The sequence below is a fragment of the Mirounga leonina genome, unplaced genomic scaffold (assembly GCF_011800145.1).
Source record: "Mirounga leonina isolate KUSES-001 unplaced genomic scaffold, KU_Mleo_1.0 Mir_115, whole genome shotgun sequence".
Taxonomy (NCBI): Eukaryota; Metazoa; Chordata; class Mammalia; order Carnivora; family Phocidae; genus Mirounga; species Mirounga leonina.
In genome coordinates this window covers 82,864,813-82,883,362 of record NW_023270268.1, presented here as the reverse complement: position 1 = coordinate 82,883,362, position 18,550 = coordinate 82,864,813, and the positions used below count along the sequence as shown (strand labels likewise).

The 18,550-nt window shown below is 44.3% G+C and overlaps 1 long non-coding RNA gene across 2 annotated transcripts in view; it reads left to right on the top strand.

Moving 5' to 3' along the window:
* The window catches only part of LOC118006950, a 28,023-nt gene extending 17,864 nt beyond the window's left edge, over positions 1 to 10,159 (top strand). Inside the window, exons 6-8 of one of the 2 annotated variants that reach the window (XR_004678233.1) lie at positions 5,591 to 5,729; positions 7,073 to 7,244; positions 9,457 to 10,159. This is a non-coding gene — a long non-coding RNA (uncharacterized LOC118006950). The remainder of the gene's footprint in view (positions 1 to 5,590; positions 5,730 to 7,072; positions 7,245 to 9,456) is intronic. The other variant, XR_004678234.1, reaches the window with a different exon arrangement.
* The last annotated feature ends 8,391 nt before the right edge of the window (positions 10,160 to 18,550 follow it).

Genomic DNA, 18,550 nt, shown 5'->3' with positions numbered 1-18,550 from the left:
AAAATATGGTGGACATACAATGTTATATAAGTTTCAGGTGTACAACATAGTGATTCAACAATTATATACATTATGAAGTACTCACCCAAGATAAGTGTAGTTACCATCTGTCACCATAAGATGTTATTACAATATTATTGACTATATTCCCTATACTGTGCTTTTCATCCCTGTGACTTACTTACTTTATAACTGGAAGTTTGTACCTCTTAAATTGCTTCACCTATTTCTCTCTCCGGCACTCCCTCTTGATTTTTTTTAATTAGTTCTTTTCCTATCACTGTTGAATTCTTAGACTTTTTCACAAGTTTAAAATACTGGTTGCCAACATGGGCAAATCTCTTTTCCCTTGACCTAATTTAAAACTGAAACAAATTTTGTATCTTTCTATATTATAAAAATAACAGACTTACTATATTCAACTTGTAAAATACAGGAATATATAAAGAAGGAAATAAAATTTCCATTAAGTCATGCTCCAGAGGTAACCACTATTAATATTTTGATGTATTTCAGGCTTTTCGGATATATGCGTATATGTGAAACAAAATCGAGTAAGACTGAATGTGCAAGTTTATATTATGCAAAAAAGAACATTTCAAATTTCTTTACATTTTAATGTTTCCCAAATTTTTATAAAGAAACATTTGAATGGATTTTTCCAGGCTATGTATTAAATATGGTGGTTCAAATCCACATTTTAGATTTTAGTGAAGACACCGTTCCCTTGAAATATCTTATCTCTTCTGAATACTTACTACCTTTAGTAATATTATTAATGTTAAGTGCCTAGAGTTAAATTTATTTTGCTCCGTAGAGTTGCCCTCCTGAGATGGGTAAGAAAACAATTTTTAAGTCCATACTGGTTATTGAGGATGGAACCAGGACAGGGGGTAGGGATACTTGAGTAAAACTCTTAATTGTGTGGAGCTTGCTCTTACAGGCTTGATATTTGGTGACCTCAGAATAGTGCAAAGGAGACGGACTAGGGATGCCTGCATGAACCTGCTGCCAGAGGGTCCAGGAGCTTGCCTGACCTCCTGATCCACACACACATCTCAGGAGCCGAGGAGGGAAGAGGGAGCCCTCCTCTGACTTCCAGTGGCACTTAGTGAGGCTCTAATCACATTTTGATTTGAACCAGAGTTATTTGTTTACTTATGTTAATATATGCAAAGCCCCAACAAGTGTCCTGCACTTGATAGGCACAAAACAAATACTGATTCCCTCCTGCCAAATAAGACAATGAGTTCTTGGGAGACGTTTGTGCTGTTCAGTGCCGTACATGCGAGAATGGGGCTTGTTTAGGGTCTTGAGTTTGCCTCTTGTTAGCGCTATGACCTTGGGAAGCGTGCTTAATGCCACTGAACTCATTTTCTCACCTGTATGATAGTTCCCATCTCCTTGGGCTGTTGAAAGGATTAAGTCAACATGCTCCTGTAATAATGGCTGACATTAATCAAGGGCTTATAATCACAGCACCATTTTCAGGTGCTTTCGGTATGACCGTCTCTTTTAGCTCCCCTAACCCTGTGCGCTGTACTGATATCCCATTTTGCGGAGAAGAAAACAAGCCCAGAGAAGCTGAGTAATGTGCCCAAGGTCACAAAGCCATTAAGCAAGTGAACGGGGATTTGAACCGAAAAGCTTATACTCTCTCTAGCATCTGTACATCGCCCTTCACCTAGCACGTTGCCCATGGGGCAGCCAGTGCCATCCCCTCATTACATGCATGTGACGACACCCTGATAGACGCTCGCTGAATGACACCTGCAGGAATGTCTTTCCAGGATGCTGGGTGGAAGAGCACCGAAGGTGCTCCTCTCGTGGCAGAGAAAATGCACTTGTTTAGAAGAGAGACACATTATATGAGCCTGACGTTCAATCCTTTGAAACAGAAGCTTCAAACTCAAACTCACGTTTGAATTACCTCGCGGAAGAAGGGTTGATCTGGTGCAGGTTTCTGCCGCTCCCTGTTCCAATCAGCTGCTGAGTTGGGCTGCTGCCAGATGGATGACTCTTCTCCCATATGCAGGAGGGCGAAGCATGAGGGTGTTACCGGGAACTGAGACCTGGACGGGCTCGCAGGGCTGGGCACCCGGCCGAGTCACACCTAAGGGGTGGGTGCTTGCCAGCTGCAGGGCTAAGCTATGGCCCCTGAGAGGCTGGGCAGGGCGGGCAGCTCTTTGCTTGCTGATTCCCTTGTCTCCCGGGGCAACAGGCTGGAGCAGGCTGTGGTCACCCGTGGGAATGCTCCTCCTGAGTCAGCAGGGCCTGCAGTGCCCCAGGGTGTGGCCGTGTGGGCCCCTCACAGATGCCTTTTATCACAGAGGATGTCACTGCGCCATCACGGGTTGAGGGCTGGAGCTGCAGGCTGGAAGCTGCTTGTTTGGAGCCAGAGTAGGTCCCCGGAAAGGGTCAACTTTTAAGACTTTCCATCGGGCTGCTGGTGTTTGTATCAAGTATTTAAGATGGGGACATTTTGAAATGACCGTTAGTGTGGCTGTACATGACCCTCAGACAGAGGCTAGAGACCCTGGTTCTAGAATCAACTCTGATGTGTTGTATACATTGGGAAGATCGCTTTCTCTCTTCCAGGCCTTAGTTGCGTCATCAGGAAAGTTAAAATAACTCCTGCCCTATCTGTATCACTGGATTATGCTGAGAACTAAATGATGTGATAAATGGAAAAACGGTCACTAAATGGCAAGGTGTTGCCCAAAAGCAAGGAGCCAGCCCTGCCATGCAGCTGCATCTGAACAGCCCCGCCTCCTTCTGGGTGCTCTCCTGTTCGAAGAGTCTCTGATCTGGGCCAGCCTTGGAAAGCTGGGGCTTGATTCCATTAAGAGAGATGGCTGGATTCCAGACCTGAGACGCCAGAGGGGTCTCCAAAAGGAAGGGATGCCTTGGGGAGCCAGTGCTGGAGGCCATGGAGTCCAGCCACCCCTGCCCAGTCTGGGAGCCGCCCTCCATTTCCATCTGTGGTGGATTAGGCTCTCATTTTATTGAGGGGGAAAGGAAGGTTTCCTTACTCAGTGCATCTCAGCCTTCCTCGGTGCTTTTAATGAGCTCTTCTGTTGTGGGGGCAATTGTTTGTGAGGGGCACCCTCCCAGTGAAGGGTTCCTTGGGACGGTGAACTGTTGTACCTATAGAGAATGGAAGAGGAGCCATTGGTTCAAGCTCAGCACCATAGGACCACAGTGAGGTGGAGAGGGGAAAGGAGAGATGAATGACACTAGCCCAGGGACGCCTCTGCTGGGCCCAATCTCCTTCCCATGGATTTTTGGCAGGAACAGCGCAAACTCTGGCTGATTTTGGGGGGTGCGCTCTTGTTCTTTGAGATATTACTGCGGTTGCACCAGAACAGGCTACAGATAGCTGCACAACGGCAGACAGGAGTTAGGCCTGGTGCTCAGTTCCAACCAGAGCGTGGCCCTAGGACATTGGCCAAGAGAGCGACAGACTAGAGCTCACGTCACAGGAAGTAAGGGGATGTTTGGTTTGGAGCATTAGACTTGTTTTCATATTCTTGAGGACCTGACATAGAGAAAGGTAGCCAACTCTGTTAAGTCCCCAACTTTTCCTCCCTGCCCCTACTCTGCAGGGGAAAGATTTGGCTCATTATAGGAAAGAACTTTCTGTAAGTCAAGATACCTTAAAGTGGTGAAGCAGAAACTGGCTAGTCACATGAAGGAGCCCATGGGGGTGATGCAGAGATAGGATGGGGGTTGACTTTAGTCATCTCCCTCCAGGTCTTAGAGGCTGTGATCCCAAGGACTGATTGTGCAGAGTTACGACCCTGATCTACATGATGCCCCCTCAGCAGTGCTCCTGGAGCTTTCTCCATGATGAAAATATCCTTTAGGACTGCTATGCTGGATCTTTCTTAATAGCAGTAAGCCTTTGAGGTGCTGTAAAGGTTCACTTTCCTCTGGTTTTGCTGGGAGGGGAGGATGGCCCACGTTTGTCATTCTGGTTTCTGACTAGCCCCCTTTTTCATGTTTCTTGTTCCTTCTTTATTCTATTCTTAATTTGTTGCTCTTGGCACAAGAATTTGTGTGGATTTGTTCGTAACAATTAACCTCTGCCTTGAGAAGCATGTGGACTGTTTTAGGGATATTTTTATGAAGTCTTGGGCCGTATTTCTTATGGCTGGAAATTAACCAGAGAACTGCAAAAATACAGGCTTGCTTACTCAGCTTTACATCTTGAGGATGAGTCCATCCTGCCTCCTACTTCTGTGTTCTAGATCTTTGTGCCATAGGTACTTCTTGGACCGGATCCTTTTTCTCTGAGAGGACTTTGGGGTTCCTTGCAGCTTCGTATTTTTATTGTCAAGTCTTCTGGTCCTCTTCTCACCTCCTAGATCCTGTCATTCTCCTTGATTCTCTTCTTTGTCACTTCAGTCCTTGCCTCTCCCCACACCCCAAGTTTCTTCCATCTTAGAAATCCTTACTCCTAGGTGCCTGGGTGACTCAGTCGTTAGGCGTCTGCCTTTGGCTCGGGTCATGATCCCACGATTCCAGGGTTGGAGCCCCGCATCGGGCTCCCTGCTCCGCGGGAAGCCTGCTTCTCCCTCTCCCACTCCCCCTGTTTGTGTTCCCTCTGTCGCTGTCTCTCTCTCTCTGTCAAATAAATAAATGAAATCTTAAAAAAAAAAAGTTAAAAAAAAGAAATCCTTACTCTTTGAGCTGAAAGTACCTGCTCACCCCAATGTTCACACCTGCTTCCTGTAAGGACTCATGGAGATCACGACTATTGGGTGGGGTTGAGGCGGGTGGGCTTCTGTTCCTTTTGAAATGGTGTTAGCCATTCAGGCTACCATTCGTCTTGAGAAATGAACTCACAGGATAATAAACTCTAGCAAACATCCTTTTGCTCGACCATGGTTGTAGAGTCCTGAACCATTTTCACATTTTCATCATTTTGATCATTTCCTGCAGACTCTAACCTAAAGACATTTCTGGTGCCTTTCATTTCCAAATTTAAAATGCTAAAGCCTGAGGAAAACTCTGAATCTTGAACGTGACTCCACAGAGTTGTGTTTGTTTCTCCAGGACCCCACAGTAACCGGGCATGGACTCTGCAATGGGTTTTGGGGTAGGCACCAAGGACAAGGGAACTGGTGTGATAATTTCCTGCCAGCAGGCACTCAGAGTCTAGCCAAGGAGACTGCCTCTGGTGTACTAAGAGCCAAACAAGGAGATGCGAGTGCCCTGAGGAGGAAGGCTCGAAATCTGCTCGGGTAGCATTGATACAGGGGCAGTGGGGAAGGCTGTTCAGCTAAAAACGTGAACTCTCAGGTGGGTCTTAAAGTACATGAGTCAAACTTAGCTAGGAAGACAGGGCTATTATGGGCAAGGAACAGCAATAGGAAAAGCAAGGGATTGTGAGAAGAGTGGTATGTTTGGGGATCGAAGAGCAGCTGCATATAAGTAGATGGAGTGGAGGGGATAGAAGTGACTGGAAGGGAGGAGAGATTGGGGTGTCTTCTTAGAGAGTTCTCATGACAGGCACCATGTGATGTTTGGACATTGAGGAGAATCATTGACCTTTGCTCCCCCCGCCCCCACCATGATCTTCCTGTAGGGCTCTCCTGCTCACCAACTCACTGTTTGATGCTCTGAACATTGAGTCTGTATGTTTCTGGCTGCCAAACGAAGGACAAGCAGGAAGAGCGAGGGACCTGCCAAGAGAGATGCTGTCGGAGGACTTCGTGATAATCCAGGTGAGAACGGTTGGAGTGTCCCTGGAACCAGTAGCCTCTGCCTCATGGGCTGTGTGTCAGCGTTGCTCCACCATGCCCCATGACAAGTGCCTAAGCTGGTGTCCAGCCCATCTCTGGCTTGACTCCTAGCCTCTACCATCACCCCTCACCTCCTTCACCAGAACCCATCTGCTCGTTTGGAGTGGTTCTGACTGAGGCCGCCTCACCCACACTCTCTGGGGCACTCCCCACAGGACATGCATGCCAGAGACATGGCAGGATGGGTGAGTCTAGCCTCCGGTCCCCGTGGAAGAAACGCTTAGAGGGAGACAGGGGTTCTCTGTGTCTCAGCCGAGTTTGGGTCAGGCTTACCATTGCCTTAATATCAAGTGCAGTCCTTGTTGTCTTCCTTGTTGGAGGAAATGGATTCATGTGGGCTAGGGAGACCTGCCTACGTTTCTGTGAACTCAAAGGCTCCGTGCTCACAGCGTGGGTTGGCTTCAGACATGTTTCTACAGGCCTTTTGGCTGTCCCTGGGTAGGTTCTTGTATTACCTGACCCAGCTGAACATCTGCTAGTGTCATCCTCAGGAGCTCTGGAAGCTCCTGCGTACTCTGCCAGCTTCCATCTCCCAGGGAGGGCCTGGAATCCCAGCCCTGCCCTGTACACTTGGCTTCCAAAGGCTCAGTTTGCCCGAATGTTCTAGGTAGTTCTGCAGACAAACGATCTCATAGTGGTCAAACACCTTTGGGAAGACCCCCGGTTGAACAATGCTAAGTAGCTTAATTTACTGCAGGCCTTCTCAAACTCTCTAATTTACTAATATGTATATTGTGAGTCTCCCAGAGAGAGTGGGAGTAGGAATGGTCCATTTCCCACACTTATTTGCCCAAGGCACTTCCTCATGGTCCACTCCTTGCCATTGGAGAGGCCTCTCCCCTGGGGAAAAGGAGCTCAGCCGGGGTGGGGGTGGGGGTAGCCTTGTCTGCAGTCAGTTCTGAGGGCAGCTAAACTTTATCTCCTAGACTTTGGGGAGATTCATAATTAGGGTCAGCATCATCCCAGTTTGCCTGGGGTGGTCCCAGCTTGTATGGGTTATCCCAGTATAATTCTAATAGACTCCCGGACTTTGACTCTCAGAAGTGTCCCGATGGGGGAATAAATTATGTAGTCATCTTGACTACATAGCCCACTGCAGACCCCAGAGCCCAGCCACTTGGCATTTTGAGCCCAAAGGGGAGCGCACTGTCAGGCTTGCTTCTGCCCATATAACATAGTCTCATGTCACCCTCTGACTCACCACTAGCTTTCTGACAACCTCTGATACTCGCCTGTGGGTCCCGAATTCTTTCCCTTTTATCCAGCCACTGTATTCAGCCTCGCCCTCTCGAAGTGGTCCTGCAAGGGGGCTGACCGAAATCAGTGCTCCTGAGAGCTGCAGACCTCTGTGTCAGGGTGCCCTCCACAGTGCGTGCCTTCAGCAGTGCCCTTGCTGGACCTCCTTAGCCTGTGAACTTCTGAACTCTACATCTGCAGGTGTGTTACTAACTTCTGTGCGTCATTCCTTTTCCTTCTAGTCTCCTTTTTATTCCTGCTACTGAAACAGCCATCTTCCTGCTGTCAGATGCTTTGACGGAATTTGTGTTGGAAAATATCAAGAAACCATTCTCATTTAGGGGGTGAGAGACATAAAAGAAAAAAGGCCAAGTAGGCAAAGCCTGAACCAAGTAGCTGATGAATTAGGGAGATTATAGGATTTCTTGAGAAAAATGAAAGAATTAGAAATTTTCTTGATTCTTTCGAAGGGGCAATGAATGGTCTATAGGATTTGATTTCAAATTTTGTTCACTTTTTTCTTTCTTTTGGTTACTTTTGTTGACAAATTCATTTTCAAAATGTTAGATGCTTGGCTTTCCAAGATTCCTTAGCTAGAGACTCAGAGTGGAAAGGTGACCATTTCTTAAAGAAATGCTTTCCTTTTTCTTTAACAAAGTAAACAGTGAGAAGCATCTTTAATATTTGCAAAAGCCTCAAAAAAATTTCACCAGCTAGAGATACAAAAGGAGACTAGACATTAGGGTTGGGGATCTCTCTTCTATTACGGGATGGTTTGGGATTTAAATCCTACATCCCTGAGTTTTATCTGGTTGCAAATGTCCCAAACAATAGGGTTTCCACAGTTTCTTCATGGATATTTTGTTTAATGTTCTTAAAGATGTCTGGGACAGACTCTTGACACCCTGGCTTTTTCTCAAAAAAAAAAAAAAAAAGTATTTTGTCTTTAAATTTAATCCTTTTAAAAATCGCTCGTTACCAGAAACTAATATAACACTGTATGTTAATAATACTTGAATTTTTTAAAAAATTTAATTTAATTTAAAAAATGGTTCCAATTATAGATCTTAAAAATTAACTGCTCTTTTTTGGATAACCATGTTGGCATCCCCACCCCTTCCCCCACTCACCCCCCACCTCAACTGCACAGTTTTACTTTGCCTTTTTTTGAGCATATGGAAGAAGTCTTTTTATTCTCTTAATTCTTTTGAAAGTATTATTTGTCTTTAATACTGTCATCTAGGCTTCTCTTGTATGTATGTGTTTATAGCAGTTTTTAGTTGGCTTAAATACCATCATTTTCAGCTTATCTGCCTGTTGTAGAGTCTTCATGATGATTTTCTCTGGCCAAACCAAACCAAACCAAACTAAACACAAATCAGAGCCCACTCTAAAAAATACAACAAAACCATTCCTGTGGTTCTCGGGAGATAACTAAACTTATTTCTTCCTGTTTTTTTTTTTTTTTTTTTAATATGCCTATTCACACATACATACATATTACATGTATACATATATGAGTGTATATATATCAGCATTTCATTTCAAATTTTACTTCGAAAGATGCTTCAGTCCTATTATGTAAATCTTGACTGAAAAAATAAAATATTCGTACCTAGACATTCCTATCAAACCTTGATTCCACAAGCTCTACCTTATTTCGTTGATTTTATTTTTAAGAGAGAAGGCCATTTAATTAAAAAAATTCTTCTTTTCTTTTCTTCCCTGCTCCCTGCCCCCACCCCTGCGACTGTCTCCTAGGACCAGGAAGTTTATATGTCAACAGAAGCCCTAATCAGACCCCTGACCTCCTCTGGGCTTTCAACCCAGTGTTTCCACAGAGGGATTAACCCCAAATACCAACTTGCTCTCAGAGGCAAAATTGTTCCCGAGGCGGGCATCACCAAAGGGTTTTCTTCTCTCGGGGCTTTCACATTCACCCTGCAAATAAGGTCTTCTCAAAGAGAGGCTTAAAGGCAGCCGCTGGAAAGCAAATTGCCGGGCAGGCTGGAGCCGGGAGGGATGCTCAGAAAGCTCTGGGCTCTCAAGCGCCTAGTCTGCCCTCCTCTGCCCACCCAGTGGCCATAACCTTCCAGATCCTCGGGTGCTATGGGTAAGGACCCGGCTGCCCGGTCGAATAGTACATGGCCCTGTGAGTGTCTGAGTGAGTGTGTGTGTGTGTGTGTGCGTGCACCCATCTTTGGATTTACACACAAGGAGTCCTGCGGATGATGGGCTCAGGGCATCAAGGGAGGACACAGGCAGGGAGGGGGCTCTGGGGGCGGGTGGGGATCAGGAGTTCTTTCTCAGGGGAGACGTGAGCAATAAGAGCCAGGCCTGTTGAGCAGAACCACAGCTGTGTGCCTACCCCGGGGAACGTTTGCAAGTCATTCTATTTTATTCTTCGCTGCAGGTCTAAGAATGTCCACTGAGGAGGGAACGCTTTGAACCGGGCATCAAGCTCTGGGCCGGATTCCAAGTCCGCTCTGAAAACAGTCGGAGCTACCCCCGGTCCCCTACTTGCTGGGCAGAATGGCTGAGGGAGTGGCTCCCCACTTCTGCACGGTCCCCCGTGTGGTCAGCATGGCCCCCCTGCTCCAAGCCAAGGCACCCACAAGGCAAGGTGCTTTCCTGATGGCAGGACATCCTCTCCCCACTCAGACCCCCAACAATTTCTCCCCAGAGACACAAAGCATCTTTATTTTAAAGGCTCCATGTAGCATGTCCAGAAATTTCTCTTGTTATTAAGGAGGGGGTGGGGTGGGGAAAGGGCCGATGAAGCTACTTACTTAATAGCTCCTAACAGCTGTGGAAAGTTTGATGCGGCAGGAGCACCCAGACAGAAAATTAAAAAACTAATAAAGTCCTCAGTGTGGGGGCGCTGGCATCAGGACAGCTTTACTTCTCCAGACACCTAATAAAGAGACATTCCGGGACACTCACTCACAAGGGGAGTCTGCAGGGGTCACGGAGAACAGTGGAAAGCGAGCCATGGAAACATAGCAGTCACTCACATCGCTGCGGGGAAGGTTCGTGTGCTTCTCTGCTTTTCCCCCCCTTTTCTCCATTTTAGAAAAATGACAGGGTGGACTAAAAGGAAGACAAAAAAGAGAGAGAGAAAGAAAGAAGGAAAGAAAGAAGAAAGAAAGGAAGGAAGGAAGGAAGGAAGAAAGAAAGAAAGAAAGAAAGAAAGAAAGAAAGAAAGAAAGAAAGAAAGAAAAAAGAAAGAAAGAGATAAAGAAAGGGGAAGGAAGGAAGGAAGGAAGGAAGGAAGGAAGGAAGGAAGGAAGGAAGGAAGGAAGGAAGGAAGGAAGAAAAGGAAACAGGAGGTCCGTTCCAGGAGCCCTGGGTATACAAACCTCACTTTCTCGTAGACAGGAGCATGAGGCTGATGTTTGTCATTTTAGGCATTAGAGGGACAGGAGGTGATGGCCACCTTGGAGGGACACATTGACACGGGAAGAGAGGTGGTTTGGCTGCTGCAGGTAGCAAAGAAAGGGGCTTTGGGGAATTGAGGTTTACGAGGCTGGATTTTATGAAGCCCCCTCCTCATGGCCGATTTTCTCACGTGGATGTTTCCACTGCCATTACTTGGTCATTTTGGATCTGAGTTTCTTGGGGTCTGCTAGATTTTGGGGCAGTTGGTTGAGACTTCTGGTTTTAAGGGACATTTATGTTATTCTGTCTTCATCCCCAAGTCAGACTGTATGTATTTGAAGAAAAAAAATGGTGAGTTTGGACAAGCAAGCCATCAGTCAGTTGTGGAGATATTCCATTGAGCTGGTGGTACCAGGCTTCTCACGCAGAGAATGCTCCAGTACAAAAATTGGAATGGAGCAGCCTGTTAAGGAAAGAGAGTAAAGTGAGATAAGTCAGAGAAAGATAAATACCATATGATCTCACTTATATGTGGAATCTTAAAAAACTGAACTCATAGAAAACAAAGCACAGATTGGTGGTTGCCAGGGGAAAATGAGTGAGAAAAGAAAAAAAGGAAAAGAAAAGATGGTGAAAAGAAAGAGTTGGTTCCCTTTTCTGCTCTGATATGGAGTTCAAGTTTTTTGAGAATGGCTTGGGTTGATGTTCACTGTCTGCACAATGTCCTGGCTGATCCATGATCTGGAGACCAGCAGCCAAGCGGTTTCTGGGGAGCCCCTCTCCCCAGCGGTGCTCACAACTGTGCAGTGTTATGTTTGCTTTAGAAGAATTGGTTCACGTTGTGCAAATTTGTGAAATGGCTTTTGCACATGGGCACGGAGCTAGTCCTCGTGCACAGTACCCCGGGGGCTCCCGGCGCGACAGAAACGGGGCTGGAGGAAAGGGATCTGGGCCCAGTCCCAGCCAGCTCCGCCACTCATGGGCAGAGGTTGCTCGAACAAATCACTTGCCTCCTGTGGGCCTCTGTGTCTTGTTTTGTGGGGTGAAGGCGTGGGAAGGGCCTTCTGAGGCCCCTTCCAGCTCCCACATGCCGTGATTCCGTGAGCTGAGAAGGTTGGTCTCCTGGCTCTCCTGTGTCAGAAAGAGAGCTTTTCTCCTGGCTTTTCATGTAACTGTGGCTTGGCAGAGACAGAGTGGCAGCCCTTGGGTGTGATGCAGGAGAGATTGGTGGTTATGTGAGTAAAATGAAATACGGGCTTTCGAACTTCTTAAGTCCAGAAACTCTTTCTTGGTCTTTTCTGTTACTTGGGGAATTTTTCTTAAAAAAAAAAAAATAATAAAATAAAAAAGAGGTTTTTCTCCTATGAAGACGGTGTCACATTTCAGAAAAGAGAAATGCTGCCACGAGGATAGGAATGGTCTGGCTTCTAGTGGGTAAATCTCTCTGAGGGAGGCCCGGGAAGTTCTGATTTATTCTGGAAGGATCCAGACCGGTGCTTCTCAAATTTCAAAGTGTGTCAGGAGCACTTGAGGGTCTTGTTAAATCCAGATTCTGATTTAATAAGTGTGGGGTAGGGCACGAGCTTCTGCATTTCCAGTGAGCTCTCTGGAATTGCTGTTGCTACTGTTGGCCCCGTGGGCTACACCGCAGACCTTCCCCGGGTTTCTCCGGAGAGCCGCAGATCTTTCGGGCTGGGAACACTGCAGCCAGGCCCTCCATATTGGCGCTCTTCTGGCCTCTGGGTTTAGCTGAAGCCCAGAATAAACCTGCAAGGTCAACAGTTAACACAGAGTCCTGTCCCTCTGGAAGGTCGGCCTGCCACGCTGACTGAGAAGCCGTCTTTATGTAGGTTTTCCCTTTTGCCTCCTGACCCCTGAATAGGTTTTTTTTTTCTCTCTCTGTTTCCAGCATTAGGAGAAGAAAAATTGGACAGTGGGGTGAGGAAGAACAACGCATCAATTAGAAAGCTACAGTAAAGAATTAAATGAGCCCCATACTCTGGCTCATTAACATTATATTACTTAGCAAGTCTAGAACTAGTGTTTCAGCTAAATAAAGAAATGTAAATCATTTAATACACCTTTCTTAATTGAGCCTCACGCCAGGGGCACTTTCCTAATGGCATTATGGCACCAATCACCTCATTAGGAGAGAAGAGCTGCTTTTATGACAGGTTTTAGAAATTAAAATGGCAGAAGGATGTCCTTCAGGAGGACTCATTCTGGGCTGAGCTGAGCTGAGCAATGAGCGGGGGCCAGAAGGGCACAGGAGGGCCTGGGCACTGAAGGCAGGAGGATGATCTGTGTCCGGTCTGCCCCCAGACTTGGGGACAAGATCTGGATTCACTCTTCACGTGTTCGTTGCTCAAGAATGTAAACCCCAGTGGCTCCCCTACTTGAGTTTAAGTGAGATTCACTGGGGAGGCTTTTGAGGAACTCAGGTTCCAGGGCCCCACCCTGAGATTCTGACCCAGGAAGTCTGGCTGGGCTCCAGCCAAACCATACTTGTAAGAAGGTCCCTGGGCGGGAAGCTGGCAGATGCTATTTCTTCTTTAGGAATTGTAGAGAGGGTCCCAGTGACTTCGCCCCAAACCCAGCTGAGCGTATGCAGTGCCTCCATCACCTGGGATTTTCATCTTTCCGAAGAACAGATAAGGTTTGCGTGGGTTTGCTTCTTCGGGCACAGTGCAGCCATTTTTTTCTTTTTTTCTTCTCTGCCTGTCTGGCTTGCTTGGGTTGGTTTGTGTGGTTGAGTGGCAGGGCAAACTGGGTTTACGCGTAGTTTGGATGCTTACTGGCTATGTGACATACGGCAGGTCATTGTGCCCCCGGGGCTACGGTTTCTTCAACCCCAACATGGGAGTGGTCAAGTGGGAATTGTAAATTGTGTGGACATGCTATTGATCAAGACGCCAATTGTCTTTTGGCAACTTTGTTCTCTTCTCTGTGAAAGGAGAATGTTGCACTCAACTATGAATTCGGTGAGTCTAGGTAGCAAGTGGGCTTCTCTTTCTGGCAGCTTTACATGTTTTCCTTCCCTGTGGTAACAAGAACTTGAATGTCCAGATTTTTATGTAAATATTGAATTTATAGCAATGGTTTTGTAGAGTGTTCCAGTTTCCTGGGTTGATGATTAATGTGGTTTTCTCAGAGTGCGTTGTGTCTTCTCCTTCTAGCCCTGTTAATGCATGAAGGCTTTATGCTGTTTCTGCTTTTCCCTCTATTGACATGTGGAAGAGGCAGCAGATGATTTCTATGTTACCCCATAGGGCAGAAGAAGCACCAGCTGCTGACAGATATGTAGGGAGGCAGAGTTGGGCTTCAAAATGGAAATTTCCTACTAATTAGAACCACTTTCCTGATCCAAAACCTTTGTCGGCTCTACATTGCCTACGATTCATGCACAGAGTTCTCTGCCTGGCTCTCCATGTCCGCATCATCTGGCTTTCGTGGGTTTTGCTAATCCTAAATCCTCTCTGCCAGTAACTTGAATCGTGTGGTCTTAACTGACTTTGGTGATGGTCACTCTTCAATCCACATTTCCAACCCAGATCCTGTTCTAAATTTCCAACAGCCTCCAGAGCATCTCCAGTGGGCTATCTTTTCATTACTGCAAATTCATAATGTCCTCATGTCCATCTATCAGCTTTCCCTTCACCTCACTCATCTTCCCAACTCTCTCATTTCTGTTTGTGAAAGCAGGATCTAGCCCTAGGGAACCAAAACTGGCTTGGGAGACCCTGAACCTCCTCGTTCTATCATCTGATCTTTTACTAGGACCCGCCGCTTTGAAATATCTGAGTTTAACAGTTACAAGAAATCTTTTCCAGTTCTTATAACCCATCCCATTGCTTCTTCCTCTAAATCAACACTGGAAACCTCTCTAGATTTTATAGCTCCTGAGTCTTGCTAGATCTCCCATGTAGAGAATGGTTTGTTGGCAGCGCATGTGCAGATGGGGTTTGTAGATAACATATACCAAATGTCAGTGCACATATGTGATGCCAAAGAAGCTTGCATGTGGTATGCTTTCATTAAGAAAAATACAGCTTCTACAATGAACAGAGTTATTGTCCTGATCAGCTCTACACTGACCGAAACACAACCTGGGGTGCTTCCTAACTTACTGTTATATTATTGTATGCATATTACCTCTCTGAGCTATCAAAGATGTGGTCTTAAAGCTTCCTGTTACTATTACATTTCTATCAGTTTTCCTCAGAATGTCTAAGAATTCTTGTTTTATTTTTTCTATTGTATATTATGTGACATATAAAGGTTCATGACAATTATATTTCTTTATGAGCTGCTCACTTTGTCAGGATTTATCTAAATTTCACTTAAGCTTTTCATTTAAATTCTACTTGGATGGAGAACATTGTGATCCTGATTTCTTTATAGATTGTGCGTTTACATGTGTGATATATTTGCTAGCTTATCTTTCCTTATTCTGATACTTTCCTTTCTTTGTTCTAGGTGCTGTCTTGGGATAGCATATTGGTAGGTTTCGTTTTTCAAATATAGGAGTTTAAACCATTTATATTTATTGTCATGGTTACTATGTTAGTTTTTACTTTAGTCAAGTTGCTTACGCTTTCTGTTTTTTAAACTACTTTGTGCTCTTTGCTTAAATTTTTTTGTTTGTTTGTTTTTTTGCTATGCTGTTTGTTTTTTCTTTTTCTTTTTTCCCCTGCTAGTAATATGGAATGTACAGGTCCTATTTTTAAATTATATTCGAATTGCCTTGATAATTTAAAACACAGGTATAGGAACCTATAATTTTCTAATTACTGATCTAAAAAAATGCTACCTATCAACTGTCTCCTATGTAAGGTTAAGAAACAAATGCCCTGTTATTTCCCCCTTCTACACTAGTTCACTCAGTTCCCTATTTTATTTATTTAATCTGGGATTTTAGACCCAGGTATTACTTTTTTCTTCCAACAAATTGTTCTATAAAATTTTTCAAACTACAGAAAAGTTGGAAGAATTCTACAGTGAACACTCCTATACCCAGCATCTCATTTCCACCATTGCCATACTACTTTGCTTGCTTTATCATGTATCTATCCATTCAACCCATCTTTTTTTAAAAAATGCATTTTGAAGTGAATTGAAGAGGTCAGAGTGCTTTGCCCTAAATACTTCAGCACAAATGTCATTAACCAGAGTTTAATAATTACTTGCAGTTTTCCCCCACTTTGAGGTGAAATTTACAAACAATAAAAGGCACAAAACTTTTGTGTGTATATTCATTGAATTTTGAAGACTGTATGCCTGGTGTTATTTTTTAACATTATTTTCTTTTTCAATAATTATTGTTTGTATTTAAAAACTCATTTACAATGATCCTTTAAAAATTACTTAGATGGTATATTTAGTTGCTTTGAGTGCTCACCTTGGGGGGTCCATTTCATCAAAACATCTCCTTTCTTATTTTGATTCATTTCTCAATTGGTGGGAGTATAATTTAAGTACTTTTTTCAGAAAGGATGTGAGGGATGTACTTTTTAGGAGTCTTTGAGTAGCTGAAAAATTTCCTGCATTTCCTTTAGACATGAATGACAACGTGGATGAGCTTAGAATTCTTGACTGGCAATTACACTCAAAACTACAGGTGTGTCACTATTGTCATCTGATGTTTGTTATAGGACTGAGGCTAGCCTGCTTTTTTTTTTCTCCCTGCCTGGATAATTGTGAAATTCTTCTATGTTTCTTGAACTTGAATATATCTTGTAGTAGAAGTCTTTGAGGTAATTTTGCTGGATACTCAGTGAGATCTTTTGATCTGCAAATATGCATGTTTTATTCAGTTATGGCAGAGGTTGATAGTGGTTCCCCCAATCCATATTTTCCTTCTTACTAACATAATTCTTGATTTTCATGTGGGCACATGGCTGCTTGGAATAGAAATTATATTTCCCAGACTCTTTTAAGTTTGGTGTTGCGTTTCTGTCACAGGAGACTGATGGATCCTTATGGATATATGAGCTCAGGAAAGTTTTCTTCTTTTATGTTTTTGTTTATTTTCTTTGTTTTATTTATTCTGTTTTCTCTCTCTCTCTCTTTTCCCCCACCAACATCTCTGATCTCTGATTTCTGTATTATATGTTTTTTACAACAATTTTTCTCCCATATTTCAATCACCTCGTCTTCTTCCTCCTCATTCCATGGCAGTTTTTCAAATTTCTTTACTGTACCACTGATTTTGACTTTTTGCAGTGCCCATTCTATTCTTTATCACTTTTTAAAATTTAAATTTTTATTTTTTAAAAGATTTTATTTATTTATTTGAGAGAGACAGAGATAATGACAGAGATAGTGAGAGAGAGCACGAGCGGGGAGGAGAGGGAGAAGCAGGCTCCCCACTGAGCTGGGAGTCCAACGAGGGGCTCAATCCCAGAACCCTGGAATCATGACCTGAGCCCAAGGCAGACACTTAAACGACTGAGCCACCCAGGCACCCCTTCTTTATTGGTTTTAATGAAAATTTTAATTAGCTATGGCTTTTTAAGTGTCTTTTATGCTCTTGTAAATTTTGCTTCCTCTGAGCCAGCACCCTTATCATTGCTGCCTCTGACCCTTAAAAATTCACAATTGCAAGGGGGCCAGTCAAGTTTGGTGGGGATCTCATAGTCTCATTTACTTCCTGTAAGCACTGCTATTTCTCAGGAGGTGGAATTGTGAGATGCCCCTCAGTGTCTTCCTGTCACCTGGTCCCACCTGCAGGGTGGGATGGGATGGCAGGGTTGGATGGGATGGCACCACACTTTCTACCATGAGGAAACCATATTGTCCTGTTCTTGTTCTCCCTTTCCCTAAAGCCTTTTCTTTTTTATTCTTCTCTGGGTCATTTCATTGGGGACCTTGTGTAGAAGAAGTTTAACATTTAACTCCGATGCTTTTTTACCCAGGACTCCGTAAAAGACATCTTTTAAAGTTTATCATATTGTGGGAGTATATATTGTATGTTGTAAACTTGTTAAAAACAGTCCTTGTCTTTGTGGCAGAAAGGTAGAGATGGAAGAGCACAGGACTTAGAGTCAGAAGACGTGTGCGTGGGCCCTGACTCAGTTTACCTATAACCATATGATCCTGCTCCTATGCTTCTGCTCATATGCTCTCAGGTTACTCATCCATACAGTGAGATTGAATTGAATGAGATCAAGTATTTGAAAGCATTTTTAAGTTCTTAAAAGCTAAAAAAAGTGTAAGAAATGGCAGTCATGGGGCGCCTGGGTGGCTCAGTTGGTTAAGTGACTGCCTTCGGCTCAGGTCATGATCCTGGAGTCACAGGATCGAGTCCCGCATCGGGCTCCCTGCTCGGCAGGGAGTCTGCTTCTCCCTCTGACCCTCCTCCCTCTCATGCTCTCTTTATCTCATTCTCTCTCTCAAATAAATAAGTAAAATCTTAAAAAAAAAAAAAGAAAAAGAAATGGCAGTCATTCTTTTGGTGTCCTTTCTCTTTTTGCATCTCATAGGCTGGGCCCATGGTATGGAAGGTATTCAATAAGTCCTTGTTGGATAGTTATTTGGAATGAATGTCCAGAAAATGCTGGAGAATGCCTAAGGAGACAAACAAGAGTGACAGAGTAATGGAATATATTTTTCTGCCTTTTTTGGTATTTATGTTTATAAGGTTTCTTTGAACCTGTGCTATTTTCTGAAAAGTACCAGATTTTATCAACCACTTTCATATTTTCTCTCTGATCCCTCCTTCCAACCCTCACTATCCATTCCCCCAACACTCAAAATTTATTGTAAAAAGGTGTTCTTTTAAAGACTTTTAAAAAATAAATGCAATTATCTACAGCTCAGTATCACTTTTAAAGTTGTCCCTTGATACTTTCTGGAGGCTGCAAAATATATTTAATTTCCTAACATTCTTGGAAGTCATCCAGTAAATGCAGGCAGAGAGGGAATGGCCAGGGTACAGAGGGCTAGGGGATCGCACTGTGAGTTGGCCAGTATCATTTATTATAGGCAATCCAGCAGGTGCGTAAATAACTCCTACTGGGAGGTTTTCCGCTCAGCTTCCCAAAATGGCTCCATTTCAACATCCAGCAGTGACGCTGTATTCTCAGAATTGGATTAGCTAAGCACTGGGCAAGGTAAAATCCACTGGACTG